Source organism: Scomber japonicus, chromosome 17 (assembly GCF_027409825.1).
Source record: "Scomber japonicus isolate fScoJap1 chromosome 17, fScoJap1.pri, whole genome shotgun sequence".
In the NCBI taxonomy this organism is placed as follows: Eukaryota; Metazoa; Chordata; class Actinopteri; order Scombriformes; family Scombridae; genus Scomber; species Scomber japonicus.
Genome location: NC_070594.1, coordinates 5,123,640 through 5,145,754, shown reverse-complemented (window position 1 = coordinate 5,145,754; position 22,115 = coordinate 5,123,640). Strand labels below are relative to the sequence as shown.

General features: G+C 41.5%; 1 protein-coding gene across 1 annotated transcript in view; it reads right to left on the bottom strand.

Moving 5' to 3' along the window:
• galnt14 (UDP-N-acetyl-alpha-D-galactosamine:polypeptide N-acetylgalactosaminyltransferase 14 (GalNAc-T14)) overlaps positions 1–22,115 on the bottom strand; it is a 276,779-nt gene that overhangs the window by 244,542 nt on the left and 10,122 nt on the right. The gene's annotated exons all lie outside the window — the stretch shown is intronic.

Genomic DNA, 22,115 nt, shown 5'->3' with positions numbered 1-22,115 from the left:
ACACAGCAGCGTGTCTCAATGCACATCATCAGGATTTTATGCACATTACCGCTTCAGGAATTGTTACTGTCCTGTTTCCCAGCGCTGACGTGTGTGTGTGTGTGTGTGTGTGTGTGTGTGTGTGTGTGTGTGTGTGTGTGTGTGTGTGTGTGTGTGTGTGTGTGTGTGTGTGTGTGTGTGTGTGTGTGTGTGTGAGAAACAGTTTCATCATTATTGTTACACCTTCTGTCCGTGTGCTACATGCTTCAAATGACGCAACGCTCATCAGACTGTCTTATTGAGGCAAGTTGCACACAAAAGAATCATCAATCAGGTCATCAGGTGTTCCAGCTGATCAGTGGTGCTATATTCATATACAGACAATCCATCTCATCTTTCTGTCAATAAATCTGTGAGCTGATCTTGCTGCTGTGGGTCTCAATCTATCAGTCAGTCAACCTAATCAATCAGTAATCCATCAATCACAGACCAAAGATCATTTAGTAGTACATGCACACTATTATTCTGAGTGATGTGAATTCACAGAGCAGTGAGGTTTTTTTTTTTTGTTGACTGACATTTTCTTTGCATCAGTCATCAGACCGGATGGCGAGTGAATGTGAGATTTAGTCATGAATGTCACATTCTGAGTCTCGGACTGAAACATGTCATTATGTACTGACGGCATGGTGTGTGTGTGTGTGTGTGTGTGTGTGTTAGTGTGTCCACGACGGGCGACTTTTTTAATAGCACTTTTGGAGGTCATTTCACATTCAGAGGGGTTTTAACTTCCTGCTCTTTTGGTATTTAACGAGATGAATGTCGGACAGCTTTTCATCCTCTTTGTTCTCTTTGTTTTTGGAGCTTTTGTTGCACTGATCTGTGCTTCGATGGAGGTTTTATGATGGTTTGCGCTTTAAAATCCCCATCCTAAATTTTTTGACCATGTGTCTGTAAATCAGAGAGAGCTGATCTAATCGAGAATATATTCCCTGCATGCTGTGAAACCAGAATGATGTAATGTAGAAAGCTTTAGACAACATTAATGACTCAGAACCAGTCAGTTCATTCATCAACAAATCCATCAATGAATCATTAGATCGATTTCCCAACACAGTGATCGGGCTGCAGGCTGGTAGTGTAGCGGTGTATGAAATGTTCTTTACCTGACTGTTAAACCTTGTCGTAAAGCACAGGGAACGTTTTCACACCTGTAGTTTTGGTCATTTGGCTGCACATTTCAGTTCTGCTCTATTTTGTGCTTTTTCTGATGTATCAGAGAAAATATTCACACTCGAGCTTAGAGAATCATTTCCTTGACAGTTTCCACGATCAACAGATGGATTCAGCAGCAGTTTAGCTTTTGAATCCAAACTGATATCACATGAAGTCTCACAGACAGTTCTCGGTCCAGTAGTTTGACAGCTTTCATACCAGCCTGAATGAACTGAAACAAAGTGGTGAAGGAGGACGACCAGAGACCAGAGACATGTTCTCCCATTTGTGATGTGAAATGCTTTATCCACGTCCAACACTCTGCCCGTCTTGGATAAACTGGTAAAAACTGAAGCCTCAGGTAACATGAATAGGCTGGACATCACCGCTCCATGAAGAAGCTCTCTACTTTTTGTTCTTCAGTTTAAAGTATTCATGCATTTTCTGCCCCTCAGTTTCTTTTCGAGAAAGTGTTCCATCCAGTTTGTTTAATACTAGGGCCGTTTCTACTAAGCTTTACATGATCAGGATTTTTGGGGCCGATCACCGATCAGTGAGTTTAAATAAACCGATCACCGATCCGATCACGTCTTCTTTGTCCACGCTCCGTTTCTTAAACTCGGCATGCTCCTCCTCGTGTTCCCTCCAGGTACATTTGTGCTGTTGAAACATTTTGCAGATGCTTCCCCAACGAGGTTCTTTAGTGTTTTATCTGTCGGCCCACAACACCCACATGTTTGTTTGAATCCGACAGCTAATGATTCAAGATTCAAAAAACTTTATTGTCCGTCACATCGTGATTCAAACAAACATGTGGTTGGTGTGGAACTTCTTCGGAGTAAATGAGACCGATAAAACACAAGCCATCTGTAATCTATGCAACGGGAGCATCTGCAAAAAGTTTCAACATGACGACATTGATCGGATCCGCGAATTAAGACATTACAGCCGATCTCACGAATTGTATAAAATGCTAAATATCGGCCGATCTGATATAGCCGCGTAAAGCCTAGTTTCTACTGCAGGAACTTTGGGGTAATTTTAGTCCATAGCAGGAACTCCTGGAACTTTTCTGGGGGAAAAATGAGTCCCTGCCTCGAGGTATCTACTCTGTACGGCCCCGAAAAATTCCTGGGTGGGGCTTGTGGTTGACTCGGTGCTGATTGGGTATAATCAAAGCGGGATGTGACGTCAACAGAAAGCGCCATTTTTAAAACCCAGCAGAAGAAGAGTAGTAGTAGTAGTAGTTGAAGAGATGGACAAGAGTTCCTTCTGTGTTGACCTCCTCATTGTTGTTTTCTTTGTTGAGTTGTTATGCTTATTGTTTCGTTGCCACGGTGACGTCACGGTCAAAACTGTCGCACAATGATTACAGAACGATTACGTCACCTCCAGAGTCCGGTGGGTCCTATCAAGGTCCTACTCTGCAATGGAGACACCACGGCTGAGAGTACCGAATAAGAGGATGTTCCAGGAAAGTTCCCGCCTCCTAAATTTTACCCGTTGCAACAGTGGAGTCAACAGACCGTTCCACATCGGCGGAGGTCATCTTGATGTTTTCACAAAACTGCATCCTCTCTACAGTCATCGTATCAAACCTGTCGCATATTAGATAAACTGTTGTGATTAACCCGACCTTGGCCAGGCTGGAAATCTGTATAATGGAGAAGCTGGAGTTATCAAGAGACTCTCTGAATGAAGCACCACACAATAAAAACTTCACCTTCAAATGAGATCAAGCTATCTAAATGTTCACTACAATGATTTTATAAGGTCAGAGTAGTTGAGGTTCATTTTCTTACCATTTTGAATAAATGGAATTCAATATTGCAGCCTGGAAGGTAAGAAACCAACCTTCAGACTTTAGAAAATAGGTAGCAATTATATCAAACATATGCAATTTGTAGTTAATGGGCTAAAACATGCAGAAGCAGCAGTATGACACTTTACAATGCTCAGAGGCCTAGTTCTAGATGTCAGTCCCAGTTTAAGTCAGTCCTACTTTCTGTGTGTTTTTTATTATTCACAAGCACAAAAAAGATTCAAGGAAAAAAAAGCAACTCTGCAGAAACCTCCACTTCTCTGGGAAAATACAAACGTAACAAAACAAGATATAAAATGTTAATGTGGCACATAAATCCTGCTCAGCTCCTAACAGCTGGCGGAGAAAAACACAAGGTGGCAACTACTTAAAAAAAAATAATATAAATAAAAAATAAAAGACTACAGCTGCACTCTCTGTCTGTCGGAGCTCTCCTGTGACTGTGTGTATCATTTATGATACAGTGAAGATGCCTGTTTGCATGCAGGAAGGAGTGTGTAGTATGTGTGAGAGTGTGTGTGTGTGTGTGTTTGTGTGTTGTTTGAGAGACTAAATGTGTTTGTGTGTGTGTGTGTGTGTGTCATTTATGAGGTTGTGTGCTTGTAGGTATCGTTTAAGAGGCTGAGGAGTGTGTGTTTCAGATGATAGTATGTGTGCTTGTGTAATGCATAAGAAAGAGAGAGAGAGAGAGAGAGAGAGAGAGAGAGAGGGAGAGAGGGAGAGAGAGAGAGAGAGAGAGAGATAGAGAGAGAGCGAGCGAGAGAGAGAGAGAGAGAGAGAGGGAGAGTGTGGATGCTTCTTTGAGGGCGAGAGATATAAAGTATGCACATTATCATTCTCTCTCTTTCTCTCTGTTTTCTCCCCCCCCCCCCCCTCCCATCATAAACATAACACAGGAGCTTCAGCAAAAACCCCGGAGGCCATATTTCTCCGAAACGACCACACACACTGGCGGGTAGTGGAGATAAATGGACACACACACACACACACACACACACACACACACAGGGTCACGGTGTTGATGGTGTGTGTAACAGAACAACATTTATGGTGAAGCGGCAGTCCGGATGGAGGGATGCAGAAAAAAAACGAGTGGCGCTCTCCCCCACACACACCCCCACCCTCCCCTCCTCATCTTCTCCTTCTCTTCTTGTCCTCCTTCTTCTTCTCTCCTCATTATTCAGCCATACGACTTGCTGATGCGACACATTGTCTAAATGGGGCCATTAGAGGGCTGGGAGTCAGACTCTTTGTGTGTGTGTGTGTGTGTGTGTGTGTGTGTGTGTGTGTGAGTGTGAGTGTGTGTGTGTGTGTGTGTGTGTTAGTCCATGTTGCTAGTTCTTCCCCTGGTGGCTGTAACAACGAAGCATGAATAACAAGAGGGAGGGATGGAGGGAGGGGAGGATATAGAGGAAAATAATGAAATACAGAACTGAGGAAAAGATGACAGAAAAAGAGAGCAGAGTAAGGGAGAGAAAGAGAGAGAGAGTGAGAGTGAGAGAGAGAGAGAGAGAGAGAGAGAGAGAGAGAGAGAGGGGATGGAGGTAGAAAGAGGAAAGTGGAGAGGTGGAGGAGAGATGAGCAGGGTGAGGAGAAAGAAACAATGATGAAGAAAAAAGAAGGAAATAGGGACAGAAAGGGAGAGATGAAGAGGGTGGAAAACAGGGGGAGAAAAGGGGGAAGTAAAAGAAAACTGAAAAGAGAAAAGAGAAAAGAGGAGAGGAGGGTAAGAAAGGTGAAAAAGGAGAAGATAAAGAAGTATGAAAAGTATTAGAAATGGACGAGGAGTGAGGAAAAGTGTGAGAGAAAATATGTTTAAAAAAAAGGAAGAATGAAAAGAAAATGGGAAAGAGAGAAGGGAAGAAAAAAAGAAAGGCGGAGACAAATGGAGGAGAAAAAAGATATCGTACATTTATTGTATAATTATGTTTCTCTGCCACTGATCAGCATTAATGCAGGCAGTTTATCTGTACAGCTGTCAGAAGAGGAGGAAAAGAAAGGAAGAGGAGGAGGAGGAGAGAGAGAGGGAGGGAGGGATGAAAGACCTAAAGGAAAGTACAGAGAAATGTTTTTTAAAAAATAACGAGACATACTGAAGAGGTAGGAGAGAATGAAAGTGAAATGCTGCAGGTAAATGAAAAATGAGTTTGAAAAATTAAAAAGGGAACGAGGGATGAAGAGGCCTAGGAAAGACTAGGGAGTGAGGAATGAAGAGGAGGAAATAAGAAGAATAAGAGAAAAATGATGAAGAACTGAGCGGAAAAAAATAGGAGAAAGAAATAAAGTGATGATGAATTATTAATAGAGGATGAAGAAGAAAGAAGACAAGAAAAATGAGATGGGAATCCAAATGAAGGGAGGAGAAGGAAGGTAAAGTAAAGGAGAAAAGTGGAGAGGTGAGGAGAGGAGAGGAGAGGAGACGAGAGGAGACGAGAGGAGGAGAGGAGAGGAGGACAAAGAAAAAGAGAGGGACAAGGGGAATGGAAAGAGGAGACGATGAGAGAAAAAAAACGAGACAACAAGGACAAGGTGCGATTAAGGTTGTCTGAGTTTAACACACACACACACACACACACACACACACACACACACACACACACACACACACACACACACACACACACACACACACACACACACACACACACACACACACACGGCCTTCTCTCCTCTCTGTAAGATTTGTTTGCGTCTCGTCTCGCTGTTGGAGCTGCGTTCAAGGTCCTCTGGATTCTATCCTATTTATAAGACACACACACACACACACACACACACACACACACACACACACACACACACACACACACACACACACACACACACAGAGCTTGTCTTCCTAATGCACCGTGGCATCCTCTCAATGCCTCTCACGGCCGCTTACATGAATACAGACATTCAATTAACGAACCTGGAGCACACCAACCTCTGGACAAACATGATGTGTGTATATATATGTTCTTGTGTGTGTGTGTGTGTGTGTGTGTGTGTGTGTGTGTGTGTGTGTGTTTTGAGTCAATGCCACCAAGGATCCTATTAATTCATCCAGACGAGACAGACTGATACATTTAGAATCATAATGAGAAAGCTGAAGCACGCACACACACACGCACACACACGCACACGCACACACACACAGTCATTGCATATGTTTTGACGGCTTTTCAGACAGACAGCAGAGGTAAAGAGGTAGAGAGGTAGAGAGAGAGAGAGGTAGAGAGAGAGAGAGAGAGAGAGAGAGAGAGAGAGAGAGAGAGAGGTAGAGAGATAGAGAAGGAGGACAGGATTGAGAACAGAAGGTAATCTTTGTATTTAAACCTACAGAGAGGTTGTTAGTTTAAACAGCTGCTTAGTTTAGTTTACTAGTGATATCAGTCACTGTGCTACAAGTTAAAGATAATATCCAACACTAAAAACTATAGTCTATAGGGTTCAGACCAAACTTTTAAATTCTGAGTGAAACCAGACGTGAATTTTCCCTGTGAACTGAAGCCATGACCAATTTTTCAACAAGAAAAAAAAAGTGCACTTATTCTGACACTTATCTCCATCATTAATTAATATTTAAAAGATAAAATGTAAAAAAAAAAAAATGCATATACAAATGACTAGTTTTGTCCAACTAACAGTCAAAAAACCAAAAGTAATCAGTTTCCAACATAAGAGGTCATAATGTGGCTGAAGGTTTTCATTCCAAGCAGGATCACACCAGACTGGACTCATTTAATCAGCTGATCTCAGTCTGCAGTGTAATAGTTGAATCATGTGCTCTTGATTGGTTGAAACAAAACCCTGCAAGCCCACAGACCTTTATGGAACAGTTTACACATGCCTGGCTTTCAACCACACAAGACAAAGATAATTAGAATATTTTTACACAGTTAAAGACTTCATAGTTACCCTGAAGACCACCGTCCCTTCCTATGAAAGCTGTTCAGTTGTGAATGAAGCCAAACTAATTCTTCCTCTTCCACAACATTGGATCAATAGAGCAAATGTATTAACGACTCCAGCTAGCCGAGCCAGAAACTTCCAGTTGAGCCCTCCAGCTAACTTGAATGAGGATCAAACAACCTATAATCATGAGGCTATTCTGGACTTCTGAAATGTGATTGGACCACACTGATCGAGCTCTGACAGTGAAACGAGTCATTTCTCTCAGTAAATTGTATCAGCTTATTTACAAATGTCTCTTTCACAATAGAAGTCTGTGGTAAATAAAAGTCTTTTGGGGCTAAATAGCATCGTGTTATGATGTAATTACACAGTGTGGCCACTTTGTCACTTTGTCAAATTGGCTTCAAAGCCTTCCTGAGGGCTTGTTAGTGACAGGCTTCAACTTTCCACATCATCCATAGCCTATTGGACCAGGATTGGCTCCAAACCAGGTGGGGAGTTCTGGTCCTCTGAAATGAAGCCAATGCGGAAGTAACTTAGAGCTGCATTCTATCAAAAGGCCACCAGGGGGCGACCGTCTCTATACAAGTCAATGGAGAATTCACCAACTTCTCACTTGATTTCTAACCTCAGTAAACGTTTTCAAAATGTGTTTATGGTCTCAATCGCTAGTTTAAAGCCTTCTTCAATGCAGTATGATGTTCATTTGGGACATTTTGGCCTCCCTGATTTTATATGTGACGATAAAGCAGGGTATGCATTAGGGCGGGGCTACGTCCTGATTGACAGGTTGATTGCCCAATGTCCTCGAGATCCAGCCCTCGCAACCATAGCACCACCCATGGCTCCGCCTCATGCCCATATAAGTAGAATCTGTGTTTTTATTTTTCCCAGCATGCACCTGAAATTTTCAAGATGGCGCTGCCTAGATTCGAAACTATTGGCTTGCCGAGCAGCAGTCCACAAATCAATGGGTGACGTCACGGACGTTATGTCCATTTCTTTTATAGTCTATGCTCCAAACTAGTTATGATGTCACAAATCACAATGGCAGGTACTCGTGTTAAACTGAGAGTTGACGTGAGTGCAGAGAAATGTTCAACTTTTCAGCAGATCAATATGAAAAGGAAGAAGAAAGAAGAAGAAAAACACATTTTTGAGTGGAAGGCATCCTTAACAATGTTGCCAAAGCTTCAGTTATTTATTTATCTATGTTTACTGAGTGGACCTCTCTTTATTTTCGTGTGTGTGTGTGTGTGTATGTGTCTGTGTGTGTATCTACAGAAGAGGCAGTTACAGTATAAATTTCAGATTTTCTATCTGGCACAACATGACAAAGAAAATGGGAGCCACAGCGTGAGAACAGGGTGCAGCCTCCGAAAAACAGACATTACAAATCAAGTTTTCAATTTGCTGCCGCTGTTATTTGTGATAAACCACACACACACTACTGAGCTCTCTCTATTCTCTCCTCCACACTGTCTCTTAACCTTAGTATGTAACCCCGTCACTTGATGAATTGCCCATTATATCCCAGGCATAAATCATGTATGGAGTGTGTGTTTGAGAGTGTGTGCCTTCTTTATTATCCCCTGTTCATGTGCACCTTCATGAACAATAACCACCCCCCCCCCCCCCCGCTCACATACACATTAACACACATGTCATCTCCTCTCTCATGTTGTGATGTATCACCCATGTAACAACTGTAACTACGCCACAAAATAAGTTTGATATCTCCATTATTTGATGTTTCTTCTTAAATAATCTGTTTTTTTCTAAACCCTGAGAGCTGGAACTTATCAGTGGCATTATTATACACAGCTGAGAGATAGATCCTTCATCTGCTGGAATTTCAAAGTTATATTACAGATTATTTTTCTCCTCCTCTGTGTTTTATATTTGGTTCAGTAGCTTTTTAGTTTTCCTCTTTTCCTTTTTATTTATGTTCCCTAATCGTCCTCCTTCAGTGATTGTGCAGGACTACCTAAAAAAGAGAGCTGTAGATCTCAAGAGTACACTGGCTGAGTAAGGCTAATTAATAAAAATAAGGGTAAGTCAGAAAGGAAGACTGACTGTAGAAAGAGGCAGTTTGAGTTTTCGGTTGTGGAGAGAGTATGTAGCCCAAATCCTAATAGGGGACCAATTATGCTAATTTCCAGTTTGAAATTGTCATGTTTGGATTTGACTAGAGCAGCTTCGCAAAATTCATAGGTTAAAAAAACTCTTTATTTATCTTATGCTGGGTCTCTACATGCTGTTCTGATTGGCCAGCTTTCCTGAAGCCTGCCAAGGGGAAGTTAGAACTGGTAGAAACGTAACATTTCCTGCTTTACTGTGTCAAATTAAAAACCTTTAAATGACTAAACAGCAGACTTTTATTGTGAAGAGTTGGACAGTCGTTGGCGATGCTAAAAAGCGGTCGACACAACAACATGTGGAGCTATTTGTTGAGGAATAATACGAGCAGAAACAGCCTCAGTGATGATGATGTTTGATGAAGATGACCAGCACACCTCTAACGGGTAAATTACTTTTTTTTTTCTTGCTGTACTGTGTAATGGAAAAACAGTCACAGCGTGCCAGCTTAACTCGAGTCATGGATTAGCATGATTACCCCCAAAACTATGGAAAAATGTCATGTTAGCATAGTATGTGTAGAGAATCTGTCACCAGATGACATCAGCTCGGGCTCAAAGTAGAAAAAAATGTGTAAACTCAGCATTTAGAGCAGAATGAAATCGCTGCTTTTTTCTCACAGGGACTTCTACCTGATTTTTTGACACCTGGCCACTTTATACTGAAAATAAAGAAAAGCATGATAGCTCCCCTTTCATTAAAAACAATCTGACAAAAGAGAGGCAAGAAAAATGCATTTTGAAGACAGAAATGTGAGAAAAATGAAATCTGGGGTTGGCTGCAGCCCAGTTAGGTCACATGCTGCACAAACCATGAATGTTTTTAACAAAGCAGACGTTTCTGCAGGATTCTCTACATGACTCAAAGCAAGACAGGCCTAATTTACACGGACGCTCTCCTAATCCTGTTATCTCAACTTTGCCAATTAGTTTTTGTGCCACAATGAGGTATCAAACTTTGTTATCTTCGGGTCAGGACTAACTATCTTGTTATCCCATGAAAACTGAAAAGTGTTTTTGTAAAAAGATCTTGATTTCAGATCTTTAGATTGACTTCAGAGCGGCTCCAGCTGACGTCGCTTCTGGTCTGGCTCACTGAAGAGAAACCAAAGCAGTGGAGACACAGTCAGATAAAACCATTGATCAACGCTTCACATCCTGCTTTAATCAGGGTGGAACAGGCAGAAACACATTTCTATTATAGATAAAACTCAAAGTTCACTCCAACTGATCACTTTTATTTATTTATTTTTTTGCTTTCTGGAGATAACACGATGATTAAACCTTGATCTTGGGAAAATGCTGTTTGATATCTTTTAGTAACGATAATTAATTTGTGAAAATGTATGCATACATGTGAGAGAGAGAGAGAGAGAGAGAGAGAGAGAGAGAGAGAGAGAGAGAGAGAGAGAGAGAGAGAGACAGACAGACAGAGAGAGAGAGAGAGAAGAAGAAGCACGGAGTGTGATGCAAGATGAAAATAAAAAAGTGAAAATAAAAGATGAGCATAACCAGGAAAATGTAGTGGGGGGGGCAGTTGCTGTTGAAACCAGGCGGCGAGTTCTGGTCCTCTGAAATGAGGCCAACGAGGAAGTAACTTAGAGCTACATTCTATCAAAAGGCCACCAGGGGGCGACCGTCTCTATACAAGTCAATGGAGAATTCACCAACTTTAATTAGTTCAATTAACAATTGTAACAAGTAGTAGAGAAGTGTGTAAAACATTACTTTATAGAGCCTCTAGTGGTTAAAAAGCACTACAGCGTACCTTTAAAGTGACACCTGTCCAAGCTGTGTATGAATAACTTGTCAGATTTATGCAGAATTCTGTCAATCACTTTTTACCTGAGTGGTTTTCTCTTTAATACGAGACTGAACACGCTTTAAAAAGATCTGTTCTGAATCTGTGCATCAACACATGATTACTCATCTGAGATTAGAAAGAGTCATTCATGGTCACATCAGCTACATGGGAGTCATTTATTTTCCCTTTCCTCTTTTCCGTCTTCTTAATTTTTTCACTCAATTTTCCCACTAACTGTGCTCTCATTTCCTGTCCTCCTCCCCCCCCCCCCCCCCCCCCCCTTCCTCCACTTCTCCTGTCATTTCCTGATGTCTCCTTCATCATCACTTCTTCTCCTCGGTTATTCTACGCTGCCTGACTCTCTCTCTCGCTCTCTCTTGCTCGCTCACTCACTCGCTCTCCCTTCCCCTCATTTATTTTTTACCTCTTCATCTTTTCTCCCTCCTGTGTAAGGTGGTTGCTGTTTGTTTGAAGTCGGGTTCTTATTGAGCTCAGGTCTGGAGAGAGCACTGCTACGTCAATACGACACACACACACAAACCTTCTCCTCTTCTCCCTTTAACACTGTCACACACACACACACACACACACACACACACACACACACACACACACACACACACACACACACACACACACACACACACACACAGCTCAGTCATCAATTAAGGCTGTGTATAGATCTCTCCCTGCAGCAGCGGTGCTTGTTTGGTTTCTACATTGTTTTCTGTTCCAGCTCATACATCTCTGTCTATGACCCCAACACACACACACTCATACACACACACACACACACACACACATATACGTACTAATACACAGCCGGCCCTTTTTGTTTTCCAGGAACCTTTTCAGATACTTAGGAACTCTGGATTTTGAATGCAGGAACTCATCTTGACGGCGATCGTATTTTAAAGAGTGGACCTCTGACTTGATAGCCAAACACTGCAGGTGCTGTTTCATATTAACGATTAGTCAGCTGATCAATTCTTCAAGCAAGAAATGCCAATCACTTTCCATCCTCCATCCTCTAAGTCATGAGGGTTTAGTGTGTTTCTAGTGTTTTCCCTCTCCTCTGTGTTTCCAGCGCTGCCATCTGTCCGTCTGTGGTTTCCCGTCTCCTCCTTCCCGGCTTCCTGCTCCACCTGCACACCTGCCTTCAAATCGTCTCATCTCCTCCATCAGTCCACACACTTGCCACCCATCAGCTCAGCTCCTCTCCAGTAAATCCATCCTGGCTCTTCACCCGCTCTCCTCCAGATTGTTGTTCCAGCCTCAGCGGTGGTAGAAGAACACATTTCTGGGCCAATTTAGTCGGTGAAATCCTCGTGTCAAGATATCTGTTGAATGCTAAGTTGTTTTTCTTGTGCTGCGGGATCTTCTAACTCCTGCCTGCCTGCAAATCGCCTCATAACTTCTAAGCTACGCCTGCCAGCTGCTCTTCACATCATTCCTCCTCTCTCCACCTGCTGCTGCTGCCTGATCCAGTTCTCCGTCATCAGACAAAGAACCAGAACTCTGCTGTAATAAAGTTCACTCTGTCTTTGTCCTGTGTTTCAGTCTCTCCTGGTACTCAACAATAGTAAATAATTGGACTGTTAATTGGACGTAAAGGGGAAATTAATGACATCATGTCGAGCTTTGGGAAATTGTGATTGGCATTTTTACAACTTTGACACTTTTATAGACAGAATAATCAGCTAATCTAGAAAAGAAATTACTCTATATTGAAAATAAGACAGGTTAGTGTCTCAAAGCATTACAGACTCCTAAATTAACCATAGACTATAAAAGAAATGGACATAACATTCGTGACGTCACCCATTGGTTTGTGGACTGCTGCTCGGAAGCAAATAGTTTCTAATCTGGGCAGCGCCATCTTGAAAATTTCAGGTGCATGCTGGGAAAAAAACAAAACACGGATTCTACTTATATGGGCATGAGGCGGAGCCATGGGCGGAGCGGGGAGGTTGCTATGGTTGCGAGGGCTGGATCTCGAGGACATTGGTCAATCAACCTGTCAATCAGGACGTAGCCACGCCCTAATGCATACCCTGCTTTATCGTCACATATAAAATCAGGGAGGCCAAAATGTCCCAAATGAACATCATACTGCATTGAAGAAGGCTTTAAACTAGCGATTGAGACCATAAACACATTTTGAAAACGTTTACTGAGGTTAGAAATCAAGTGAGAAGTTGGTGAATTCTCCATTGACTTGTATAGAGACGGTCGCCCCCTGGTGGCCTTTTGATAGAATGCAGTTCTAAGTTACTTCCACGTTGGCTTCATTTCAGAGGACCAGAACTCCCCGCCTGGCTTTTACTCATAGTGCTGCATGTTTCCATACTTCTCACTGTGAACACACCTATGACCTCAGAATATTAAGAAGTGTGAGTACAGAACAAGAGAATTGAGACACAGAACATGTACTCAAACTTAGACACAGAAGAGAAACTGAACCTTTTTAAGCTTTTTAAACTAGTTGTGGTTCAATTAGGATCTTCATTAATGCCTAATCTCTGCCTTTGTCTGGTCTCCATCTCTTAGTTTAAATCAGTGTAGACTGATGCTGGCAGGCCAAAACAAAGACCATACCACCACTGTGCTTGAATCCCAATTTCACTTTGATTTAATGCTGGTTGGCATCCATTAAGTAAGGTAGTGAGTGTGCACCAGCCTCCAGGTTGTGCAGCTCTGTGTCTGAGTCCAAACTCTGACCTGCGACCGCCCTGCGGAGGCGAAGAGGCAGAGTTTCCCCCCACCGGGATGGAGAGAGGATCACATTGCATATTCATGGTAGTGCGAAGAGCCGGGGATAAAAGCATCCACCATAAAGCACACACGGACAAAGAGAGAGTGAGAGTGGTAGAGAGAGGTGGAGATAAAACACACAGAGAAAGGAAGAGAGAGAGAGAATATGTTTGTAGGTGTTTACATCTAAAATTCTCCTTGAATTTAAAATATTTTTTCTCAGCGAGGCTTTCTGTCTCCAAGCTCTCGAAAAAGTGCAGAGAAAAACAGCCGGGGTCGTTCATGTGTGCGTGAGTGTATATGTGCTTTATGCATGCATATGTATGAGGTGACAGATGGGATGTAATTTAAACGTTACCTTGTACAGATGCACAATTTACCCTTCGCACACGCACACACACACACACACACACACGCACACACAAGATGCTTCAGCTTAAAATCTGATGCAAGAAAACACACAGACATGTTACTGAAATATCATCATACACAAGAAATAGCACCATATGCTGCAGATATAGTCACAGTCTACTGATATACTGTCAGTCAATGGCCACAAACTACAGAACTACTATTATTAACATGATTCTAAGAGGCACACAGGTACTCTCAGCTCTCAGCGTGTGGATCTTACTGCAGCATGTCATCACTAACACTGCAGGTTTTATCTGTTATAAAACTACAGCTTCTTCTCTGAGGTGTAGAAGCACAAACATTACTGAGTGATAGAGGGACTGTTAGAGGTCAGGTTAGAGCTTATCTGTGCTGCAAGGTGACGGGTTATTAATGAAAGCTTCCTTAAGTCATCAATTACATCACTTCCTGTTGTATTGCTCGTATTTTAATATGGATCAATATGGATTTTAAAGTTCTATTCAACTCAAAAAATATGTTTTTTTTCTTCTTATTCTTTCAGCTCAATGATTTGTGACATCACGACCAGTGTGGAGCCGATCGTGGTTCAGTGTGATGTAGAAACTTAAAGCCTTCAGGTCACAAATACTCAGAATGAAGTAGGAGAAATGTGTGCAGCAGTTATTTGATATTAATAGATTCTGTATTTTACAAAGTAGTAGGGCTGCTCCATTATGGAAAAAATCATAATCACGATTATTTGGATCAAAATTGAAACCACGATTATTAAAACTTTTTTTTTTTTTTTACTTTAGATTTCGCCGTGTGTTTCAGCTTCTGTCTAACTAACGGTGCTGCGGCTTCCGGTGGCTTCCGGTCTAAGCTTTTCAAAATAAAATTATTGAGCGCTATCTCATTATTATTAAAAATCGTTTCCCCCCGATTTTATTAGTTTTGAGATCGTTTGGCCCCTAAATCATAATCACAATCAAATTTCAATTAATTGAGCAGCCTTACAAAGTAGTAGATTTTAAGGATTTTAAAGTGGTAAACCCAAATCAGACACGTTATTGTTCCGAGCTACATATTTTAACATGTCTTAATATATTTCTGGAGGGAATCTTTAAACAAATAAAAATAATTGTTTTATTTTACATGATTTTTAACATTTTATCTACAGATTCAGACAGATTCAGTGTGTTTTATAGATCCATTAAATACATATTTTTTTAATCTAAACAGGAGTGTGAAGAAACATGCAAACTGTGGAGTTAATCAGCCTCCACATTAGAAATGATTCACAGTTCATCTGGAGTTATCATTACATGTCCATGAAGTTAAGAAGCAATCAGGCGACTACAGACATGAACCCTGATGTTGGTGTTCAACATTAACCCTTTCCTAACCATTACTGCAGTATATGACCATCACAGTGCTCCCTCCCTATGGAATGTCTTCAAGTGTTTGTTAATAAAACCTGGACATCTACAAAATCACACTACATCAACTATTCAGGTGCTGTTGTTGCTGCCATGGATATTACTGCTCGCTCCCCCTCTCTCTCTCTCTCTCTCCCTCTATCTCTCTCTCTCTCTCTCCCTCTATCTCTCTCTCTCTCTCCCTCTATCTCTCACCCTCCCTCCCTCTCCCTCTCACCCTCCCTCTCTCTCTCTCAGTCTCTCACCTTCCCTCTCTCTCGCTCTCTCCCTTTCTCTCTCCCTCTCACCCTCTCTCTCTCTCTCTCTCTCTCACCCTCCCTCTCTCTCTCTCTCTTTCTCTCTCTCCCCCTCTCTCTCTCTTTCTAATCCATACATATATCCCAGTGGACAGCAATCTGGGAAACTGTTTATCCAATCCCAGCTGCTCAAAATTCCTCACCTTCTCCCACAAAACCTACCTTCACTGGTGAATATAAATGCATAGACCTGTGTGTGTGTGTGTGTGTGTGTGTGTGTGTGTGTGTGTCGGTGTCTTGCGGTGGGGGGGATGCTTAGTAAACACTGCAGAGCAAGCAGTCTGGAAGCAGAGCAATAATTCACCCTGTGCAAAAAGCCATGAATAAAAACAAACTTAAGAGAAGCAACAAAATACAAAATGCGCTTCTTCCCTTCTTCTATTTCTCTCTGTCTGCTCTTCTTCACTCCCACTTTCTCTCACATGCACACACACACACACACAAACACACACACACACATCCTCTCACCCTCGCTTTCCCCTTTGCTTTACATCGAGCCGCCCTCAAAGAAAATACATTTTAGGAATTTAAACCCACGTAACTAACTGAAATTAAATAAATATGATACTGAAGCAGCAGTGGCACGCGCACACACACACACACACACACACACACACACACACACACACACACACACACAGAGCGAATTTAACAAAAAACCAACAGGAGAAGTAATAAAAACTAATAACAACAGAGAAGTCTGCAGAGAAACACTCACACACACAACTACACTAACACTGCAGGCACACACACACACACACACACACACACACACACACACACACACACACACACAAATCCAGATTCATTATTAAACGCCTTGACAGTAGCTGTGTGTGTGTGTGTGTGTGTGTGTGTGTGTGTGTGTGTGTGTGTAGTTGTGAGGTGTGTGTGTGAAGTTTAGAGCTTTCAATCTAATACTTTCCTTTATTGGCCCGCAGCAGCAGGGCTAGTAAGAGAAAACACAATAACGTGAATGTGTGTGTGTGTGTGTGTGTGTGTGTGTGTGTGTGTGTGTGTGTGTGTGTGTGAGATTTAAGTTTTCAGAGGGGAGTTGAGCAAGGAGGATGAAGAGGAAGAAGAGGAAGATAGAGGAGTGCTGGTTTAAATCCTCCTGGTAATATTGCTTTCTTCGGTGTCTCGGTGAGGAGATTAGCTGCTAGCGGAGAAGCGATATCTGCCGTTAGCTTCCACGAACAACAACAACACACACGGTCATAGCGAGGATACGGAAACGCAGCGCTGTGTGAGCATCATGGCTGACAGTCTGAACAAAGAAGTCCCAAAGTGCAGCAGCTGAGTAAGCCTAAACACCGCAGACTTTACTCTCCGACTCCAATCAGTCACAAAAGACGACCGGAGACTTTACGTGAAACTCGACTGTTGTGAGATTTCATCGAGACGAAACGAGTGAAGAGCTGTGAGACTTCAGTATTCAGTCTAAGCTGCTTTTTACTTACTGTCAGATAAATGACATGAAAACCTTTGCAGACTTACTTTAGAATTAACTTCCTCAAAACTCAACATGAGACTTTAAAGAAAAGCATTTCACTCTCAAGTTCTGACTGTTGGAACAGCAGAATAATAAAGATGAATAAAGCCACTCACTGATTTCTAGGCACACTTTGATTATTCAATTTATTAATTATGATTTGAAGTATTGAAAGATGTATAAATGTTGTCTCATCATCTCGAGTAAAGTCAAAGACTTAATTAACGTGTCCAGATGTTCATCATGGGTTTATTGTTGGGCATCATTTGAAGTTTAAACCATAGACTGCATTAAAGAAATGGACGTAACATCTGTGACGTCACCCATTGGTTTGTGGCTGCCGTGCTTCCTCTTTTCTTTATTGTCTTTTCTGTTCTCTCTCGTCTTTTCTGTTCTCTCTCGTCTTTTCTGTTCTCTCTCGTCTTTTCTGTTCTCTCTCTCTCTCTCTCTCTCTCTCTCTCTCTCCCTCCCTATTCTCTCACTGCTGTCTGTTTTCCGTCCATGCTCATCCATCCGTTTTCCTCCCTTTCTTTTTGCTCTCTCCTCTCCTGTTTTTACATCTTGTTCCTTCTTTGTTTCCCCTCAGTTTCTGACTTCCCTCTCTGGTTCCCCGCCACCCTCCCTACTATATCCCTCTCTCTCTCTCTCTCTCTCTCTCTCCCCCTCTGTTATCTTTCTCCCCCGCTCCCTTTATCCTCATTTTACCCTCAGCTCTCTATAAACTAGATTGATGGCTCAATCCTACATGCATCAAGGTGAGAATTACAATTTTCACACCAGCAAGCACGCGCACAAACACACACACACACACACACACACACACACACACACACACACACACACAGGCCTTTCCTCTCTTTGACTACAGCCAGGAGTTGAGGTTTAAGGTGTTTACATGCAGCAGGTCAGAAATCAGTTATTTTCGCTCTAAAGTCCGATATGTAATGTAAGGTGTGTATTCAGACCATCAGGTCTAGGTGTGTAAAGATGAACTGATACATACAGAACACTGGATCAAAGGTCAGGAGGAGTTTTTGGCTTCACTGGCTCAACACAGACAGTCTATCAGATTATACAGATATCTCTCTCTCTCTACTATGCTTCTATGTCAGCTTGAGTATCTCATCATGTCTCTCATGAAGCCATGTGATATTTTACTCAGAGACCTGCAGCCATACAGCCAAATGCTCATGTTTACTACTGTTTGTGTGGAAGACATCATTTTCTGAGTGATTTTAGTCACACTGAACTAAACTGTGTGTTTGAACAGATAAACTCTGATACTCAGGACACCTCAAACATCGCTTTACTCAGTTTCACTACCATCCTAAATCTGTGAGCAAGGTATATTAAACTGCAGGTAACCATAGCAACTAGAGCCCAACTGATATATCGGCCGACCGATATTGGCCTATTACAGATATATCAGTATTGGCATATGTCTGATGTGTGCTGATATTTATTTAAAAAATCAATTATGTAAGCAGCATGTTATCTATATGTTGTGTTTTTTTTAATTATTGTTATTTTAATGATTAAATTCCCAGCGTAGTGTACTGATGTCACTTTTTTAGGCAACTAAAAAAGAAAAAGAAAAGGTTTGGAAAACAAAGTCAACTTCATGGTTAAGAGGTCGATGCTTCCTGTCATTATTCACATGTGTACCGATACTGATATCAGATATGGGTCTGATATTGACTCAAGTATTCAGTAGGTTTATATCTATGTGTTTATTTGTTATAATTGGTTTTACACAGTTAGGAAAGTGATGTTTAAGTCAAGCCTGATGTTGTCTTAAACATAAAGAATGATCCACACAGAGAGAGATACAGCTTATTGATTAAACACTGGGATGAGATCAGTACTCAGGTATCAGGATCAGGACTAATCAATGCAACCTTAATACACACGACCTGAAGAAGTCGCCTGTCATAAAGACATAAACTGTTTTTTTTTAACTCAGTCGTTTTTCTGATGAGCACAGCTTCTCATTTTTCCTGTAAAACCTCAGAGAGCAGATTTGGAGTTTCTTTTTAATTCCTGAACTTGATTATGAGACAGTTTTTCTTTCCTCTCTGGACAGCCGACAGTAACCTGGTCCTTTAAATTCACAGTAACGTACCGTCCCTCCCGTACACACTGTAAAAAGTCATGTGCTGTGTAGCGTGACAGAGTGCTGCATGTCTCGTCACTGACAGTCTATTTGAATTGAATGTTTATCATTTACACACAGAGACGATGTGTGTGTGTTTGTGTGTGTGAACTTGTAGCACACACTCACAAGCTGACACTCATATTAATATAACATAACAGAAATATGTACATATGAATGTAATTTAAACACATGCACAGTTTTGATTTATTGACTCTGTCTGAATGACAACGTCCCTGAAACTAGAATTATCAGCAGCTTTCAGCCTCTCCATGCCTGTGTTTATGTTTATCAGTATGTGTGTGTGTGTGTGTGTGTGTGTACATGTATGAGAGACACACATACACACACACACACACACTCGCACATAGTGTACTTGGATAATTTTGCAGTCAAAGATGCTTGATTATGCCGCATCTTCAACTTTAAAAAATCCCACTTATGCTGATTCTTGCTGTTTCTTTCTGAATCGTGTGAATCATTTATAAAAAAGAGGAAGGGATGAGGAGGAAGGGATGAGGAGGAAGGGGAGAGGGGAGAAAAAAAAATGCAAAACGCACTTTCTGGAGCTTTTGTGAGAAACGTGCTTCTTAATGCGGCAGCGGCACGGTGATTGCAAATTGCCCGTCTGTGTGTGATATCAGAGCGACTGTTCATTTAGCTGAAAGCCACAGAGGAGCTAAACATGAAATCACTGCAGTCGGGGTCAAAAAGCTACTCACTTATTCATCTCTCATTTCCTTGTCGAGCACCTCTCCACCGTTCCCTGCATTAACCTCTGTCTACTGTACTGTCTGGTAATATTTGACCTCTGACCTCCGGAGCATCGGCTGCTTCAGACCGCTAACAGCAACAATCAGCTTCAGGTAAATCTCGGTTGTCGCTCGTTAAGTATCATGTGACTAAAATGTGTTTACCAGGTGAGCTAGTTTAGAAAGTGACTGCAGGATGTGAGTAAAGGATGTTTGTTCCCTCAGCAGGATGCATATACTCTCGACACACAGTTTCACAGTTATTACTGAAATGATGCCACATGAATGGAGGCTAGACGGAGAAATTCAACATCTCTCTGATGCATTATTTGGCACTTTCATCCAACCTTGCAAGAAAACAAGGACAGCTGAAACAGTCTGAATGCCTCTTTCTCAGCTTTTTGACACATCATAACATGAAATCCTGGGCGCCTCACAGCATGAAGGTCGTGGGTTTGAACCCCGGCTGTTTCCTCCCCCCCTCCCCTGTATTTCACGTGTTTTCACCGGGTGCTCCATGGAGAGAATGATTTCTCGGCAACCAAAAGGTGAAGAATTGAAGACAATCAGACCACAAGTCGATTGTGGATTTGGTCGGTTTATTCATGCATGAAGGACAAAACACAACACAGGCTTTCTCTCCGAACAGAGGAGAGTTCACCCTCTCACAGTACTGAGTGGGAACATACTGTCACTTATCTTTTAGGGGAGCTCACATTGTTCTGGGGGGATGGGAGGGCACTGAGTGTAGGTAACATATGGTAATCAATTAATGAACACATAGAACCTCCACACAGGTATGAAAAACAAACCTCACGATAGATAGAATGAAAGAACGATAGAACGATAGCTGGAACGATAGCTAGATAGATAGATAGATAGATAGATAGATAGATAGAACGATAGATAGATAGATAGATAGATAGATAGATAGATAGATAGATAGATAGAACGATAGATAGATAGATAGCTAGATAGAACGATAGATAGATAGATAGATAGATAGATAGAACGATAGATAGATAGATAGATAGATAGCTAGATAGATAGATAGATAGCTAGATAGAACGATAGATAGATAGATAGATAGATAGTAGGGATGTCCCGATATGACTTTTTCACTTCCGATACGATACCGATATTGTAGCCTTGAGTATTGGCCGATACCGATATCAATACGATACGATATAGGCACGAATCATACATATATTTATTCCTTATTTTGTTGTGTGGAATGTTAGAAAAGGCTTGATAAAGTGATGTTACTGTTACTGTTACTGATGTTGTAGTGATATAACAGAAAACAATAGTCAGCAACAGTAGGTATAGGAAAAACTGACCCATTTATTATTAACCAATTGGTTACATAAATTTTAACCTTCAACATAAATAAAAGAGTATTACCTCAACAAATCCAATAAAAACAAAATGTTATATTTAAAGTGCAAAATAACCACTGGTTACCAACATCATTATACAATTGAATAGAATAAATTAAAATTTAAAGTGCAAACAATTCAAGTTCACTCCAGTTATTTTTTTTACTGTCAGCATATGTTGGAAACAACTGTGGGCAGGGACAAAAACAACAACAACAACACAATATTGTCCACTGTCCAACTGCTCTAAGTTAAGAGTTCACACAGCTCCAGTTTCACTGACTGACTGTGCCCAAAACAATGTAGTAATTACTCTTAGTCTTCACTGAAGAATAGAGTGTAAACACAATAAACATATCACTCTAATAACAAGAGCATAAAACAAATAATAATCAGTCAGTGCTGACTACCCTTACAGAAGTCCGAGCATAATGTGGAGATTTTTTTTAAAGAAGATAAGCATTTCAGCATGCTGTGCTGTCAGCCTGCTCCTGTGCTCCTCAATGATAATTGACGCTGTGCTGAAGAGTCTTTCACTCTCCACACTCGTGCGCCTGACAAATGTTGCATTTAGCTGCAACATCTTTGTCCGAGTTTACAGTAAAATACTTCCACACAGCCGACATCACTACACCTTGCTGCAGG